Here is a 5,157-nt window from a genome sequence, read left to right as displayed (position 1 = left end):
ATCTCATATAGGATTTTTGTATCTGTGTTCATGAGAGATATTGGTTTGTAGTTTTCTTTTTTTGTGTTTTCTTTACCAGGTTTCGGTATCAGGGTAATACTGGACTCATAAAATGAGTTGGAAATTATTGCCTCCTCTTCGATTTTTTTGAAGAGTTTGAGGAGAATAGGTATTAAATCTTCTTTGAAAGTTTGGTAGAATTCACTAGTGAAGCCATCTGGTCTTGGACTTTATTTTTTGGTAGGTTTTTGATGATTGTTTCAATTTCCATACTGCTAATCGGTCTATTTAGATTTTCCAGTTCTTCTTGATTCAGTCTAGGAAGGTTGTATTTTTCTAAGTACTAGTCCATTTCTACTAGGTTATTATATTTGGTGTTATATACTTTTTCATAATATTCTTGTGTGATCCTTTGCATTTCTGCACTATCAGTCATAATTTCCCCTCTTTCATCCCTGAATTTATTTGTGTCCTTTCTTTTTTCTTTAGTGAGTCTAGCCAAGGGTTTTTCTATTTTACTAACCTTTTCAAGGAACCAGCTCTTTGTTGCATTTATTTTTTCTATTGTTGTTTTTGTTTGTTTTCAATTTTATTTCTGCTTTAATTTTGATTATTTCTTTCCTTCTGCTAACTTTAGGCTTCATTTGTTCTTCTTTTTTTAGTTTTTGAAGATGAAACATTTGGTTGTTTATTTGGGCTCGTTTCTGTTTTTGGAGATAGGCTTGTAATGATATGAACTTTCCTCTTATGACCGCTTTTGCCATGTCCCAAAAGTTTTGATATGTTGTACTATCATTATCATTCATTTCTATGTCTCTTGATCTCTCTTTTTATTTCTCCTCTGAGAAATGACCTCTGAGAATGACCCAGTTATTCTTTGGTAGCATGCTGTTTAATCTCCATGTATTTGCCGTCCTTCCTGCTTTCGTTTTGCAGTTGATCTCTATTTTCAAAGCATTATTATCAGAGAATATAGGTGGTATGATTTCAACCCTTTTATATTTGTTGAGGCTATCTCTGTGTCCCAGTATGTGGTCGATTCTTGAGAATGTTCTATGTGCACTAGAGAAGAATGTATAAACAGCTGTTTTGGGATGGAAGGCTCTGTAAATGTCAATTATGTCCAACAATGGCCGCCCTGCTGTGAACATTTGGTTCTGAATCTCTGGGAACTGAGCTTGGCAGCAAGTCAATAATACCTGCCCCGGGAAGTTTGCAGGTTAGGTGGGATGGGGTCTCAGAGAGACAGTGGCTGTCAGATCAAAACAGCCTTGGTCTTACTAGAAATTTGGTTACTGTTGTAAGTTCCTCCAGATGACCCTGATCACAGCAAGACCAACTGCTGTCTGGGACTGGCCCACAAGTCCCCAATATCTGCCCAAGTTTGTGTTGGCAACCACAATCTGCCTGATCTTATCTCTGAAATGGGGCTCAAAGCGCTGGCTGTTGTTGTTAAGATTAGAAACGCTGCTTACAACAATGGCCGCCCCACTGTGAATACTTCACTCTGAATTACTCAGCTCAGGGCTTGGCAGCCAACCATAAACAACTTCCCCCGGCAGTCTGCAGGTTAGGTGGAGCAGGCTGATCCTCTCAGACCAGGGTCTCCTAATGGCTCTATGGGAGGAGGTCTGCACAATCAAGTTAGCGTGGTCTGTAAGGGTACCGGACTAAGGCACGATGGTGGCTGCCTTTCCAGCCCTCTTTCTGACACCAAGTAATGGAGACTTTTTCAGGATGAATCCCGCGTGAGCCTCAGACCCACCGCTGATGTCCCGGGTGACTGTCCGCAGGTCAGAAAACCTTTGTGCGGGTCCTTCAAAGGGCCATCTAGAGGCTCAGTCACCTTCCATCTCACCCCGACGGCAGGAATCCCCTCTAGTTTCTACAGTCGGAGTTATTGGAATCTCCTCTTGCCTGGGCTGGGGAGCCCCGAGATGTGACCAGGACACCCCTCTTCCTCAAGAGAGAGCCTCTGCAGCCTCGCTCTCCCTCCCGGTGATCCTCCACCACCTGTGGGTGTTGGTCCAGCCTAATTCGAGACTTTGCCCCTCCTACCAGCTTCAATGTGGCTCCTTTATATTATCAGATGTAGGTGTTATGATCAGCTGGACTTCAGGTGATTCTCCACGTTGATTATTTTATAATTTGGTTGTAATTTCAATGCAGTCTTGGGAGGAGACGAACTCTACTTTTACCTAGTCTGCCATCTTCCCCCTCTCCTATTTTTGTATTTTAATTTTTTGATGCAATAATAAATGGGATTGTTTTCAATAGTTTGTTTTCAGTGTATATAGACATATCTGTTTTAATTAAACCAAACTTAAATTAGTTTTAATATGTCTACAGCCATGCCACCCTGAACATGCCCAATCTTGTCTGATCTCAGAAGCTAAGCAGGGTCAGGCCTGGTTAGTACTTGGATGGGAGACCACCAAGGAATACCAGGTGCTGTAGGCATTAAAAATAAAATTAGTTTTAATATTAAATAATTCCCCAGATTACATAATACTGAAAAGAACTTGGGTTAGTTTCTGCAATGTTAATTTATATAAGCACTTAATTCCTTTAAGCCAATAAAACAAAGCTCTTTATATAAACCAATTTTAATAATTTCTTCCAGAAGGAGACATACATATACATATATAGATAGACACAAGAGATTCGAAAGTTTCATTTTAAAATTTTAGCCATAAGACAGGTACAGGAAACAAAAAAAAAAACACTAATTTATAACAGGAAATAAGTTTATTCATTCAAATGGCTAAGACTTTAAGATTTGTATTTACCCTTGATAAAAAAAAAACTTTTAAGGAGACTTGGGGTGGGGGTTGCTTAAGCAGGCAACTTTTTCAGCCACTTTTGTTTTTTTTTGTTGCTATTGTTTGTTTTTTAAAGCCTGTTCTTCTCTTATTTTTCCCTCTGGTTTGTTTAGTTTTAGGCAGTTGTGGGCTGTGCTTACATTTCTTTTTATCAGTAAAAAGATCTTGAAAGCTACTGAGGCTTAAAAAATCCTATTAGACTTAATTTTGGCAAATTTCTGAACATAGAGTTATTAAATTCTTTGAAAAACCTTGTCAGGTTTCACGCAAGACGAGCAGCAAGAAATTTTAAAGCACCTGCTCAGATGGTCAAATTTTCTTTTAGGACTTACTTAGAAGTTATTTTGCCTTTTAGAAACTTCTGTTTATCTATTAAAGAATGCATTTTATTTTCCCTGAGAGGTTTGGATTCATATCCTTATGAAAGCTTTTTTCTTATGATAAACAATATAACAGACTGAGACAAGAAAAGGAAATAAAGGAGTGCAATTAAATAAGTACTTACCCATTGGGAAATGGAATCCTGTCATTCCTGTGGCTTCCAGCCACATGCTGGTACCTGGGCAATTGACCCCCTTCAAATACCTTTATCTGAGGTCAGAAAAATCCCTCCTGACCTCAGATAAAGGTATTTGACCCTTACCAAATAAGGAGGGAGTTCCATGAACCTAAGAGTACTTCACATGGAGACAGCCATCCATGGAAGCAGTTAAGCACAAAAGAGGCTCTGTAGGTACCATACCCAGTTCCAGGGGATGCTGGACCATGAAGGTGAAGCAACTTTAGATTCTGTTTGACAACGCCAGATATGTTAAGCTAAAATAAAAAGGATTTTCAAAGTGAAAGGCAACCAGTGTTTACTTGAGATCAATAAGAACAGCTATTCGGGACTCATTGATTCAAGAAGAAGCCCAAATAGTGTTCTGATTTGGAGACAATGGCAATAGGTATCTATGTAAAAGGGAAGGGGAACAATTACATCAACAGAAGGAACACATTTCAATTGGTACAGAAAACATAACATAGTGATGTTAATTCTAAACACTGTTTTAAATTTTCAGTCCAATAGTCATCAATCCAGTTGTTGCAATAATTATTCTCTTGTTATTTTTGCAAACAGTTTTTTTGAGTATAATGTTGCATTAGGCCCAGTCCAAGGTTATTTTGCCCTGTTTTAACATTCCAAGAATTTGAGGCATAAAGAGTGCAAGACAGTTCCTCTGGCATGGCAGCTCCAGCTCCATTTTAAAGTGGCTCTATTTATTTGTTTGTTTGTTTGTTTGTTTGTTTGTTTGTTTAGACACTTTGCTAATGATGTTTTCAGTATACAATCTCCACATTCCATTTTTCCAAATTCCCTCAGTATTCATGGTGCCCAGAACTAGACTAAATTATTTTAGAGGCATATCTCTATGAGCTGTTTGTCATTTGCCTGGCAAGTAAGTTATGTCTCTGTGTACACTTTCGAATCTCTTGCCTAAAGTCAAATATAAACATACCCTCAGTGACAAAAACAGCTTACAGGAAGCTCCTAAGCATATCCCCCAACTTGATCTTACTATTTCTTGGATCATTTGGAGGCTACCACCAAGATCATACGAAAGGGGTAAAAAACATAAGACATGGTTCCTGCCCTTTGAGAAACCAACAGACTTTTCCTTCTTTCAACTGTGGCAGCTCTCCTCAAGTCTAGAACTTCTCAAATTAGGCAAATTGCAGTGCTGCAAAGTAAAGTTCAGACCTCTTTCACCTAAACTTTGAGTGTGGGTAGTGGAAAGCACAGAGTTGAGACTAATCTTGCCACTAATTAGCAAGTATCTTCACCTCACTGGACTTCATATTCACCCTTAAATGAGATGTACCCCTTAAGTAAGTTACAAGCACATCTGTCAGTATTCTTTAATTTTTAACTGTTTTCCTGTTTGAGTTTCTTGGATCCTCCTTGTTTCTCCTCCAAATCTGACCACTTAACTCCTTTAGCAGTCTAAGTCTTGGGGTTTCCTTGACTTTCTTGTTAGCTTTTTATTCCCAATACCACGGTTCCAGCCCAGTGCTTTATCTGTGAGCTCACTTTGACCTTGGTTCTGCCTGCAGTCTCTCTCTGCACTGGTCCCACCTTGGTCTGTTTGGTACAGGTGGCACCTAGCTCTGTTCCCCAGAGCTATTTCTGCTTGCCTGATGCCTTCAGACCTCACTGCCCCAGTAGCTACTCTCTAACTTCCCACGCTTTTGCACCAGGTTGTCTCTGTATCTCACCTCCTCTAGAAATCTCTCTCTCTCTCTCTCTCTCTCTCTCTCTCTCTCTCTCTCTCTCTCTCTCTCTCTCTTTCTCTCT

The 5,157-nt window shown here is 39.4% G+C and overlaps 1 pseudogene; it reads left to right on the top strand.

Moving 5' to 3' along the window:
- The first annotated feature begins 2,341 nt into the window (after positions 1–2,341).
- Positions 2,342–2,460, top strand: LOC112483208 (annotated as a pseudogene).
- Positions 2,461–5,157: the final 2,697 nt, after the last annotated feature.

The sequence above is a fragment of the Pteropus alecto genome, unplaced genomic scaffold, assembly GCF_000325575.1.
Source record: "Pteropus alecto unplaced genomic scaffold, ASM32557v1 scaffold126, whole genome shotgun sequence".
NCBI lineage: Eukaryota > Metazoa > Chordata > Mammalia > Chiroptera > Pteropodidae > Pteropus > Pteropus alecto.
Note: the sequence above shows the minus strand (reverse complement) of the source record. Positions and strands in the feature narration are given on the sequence as shown.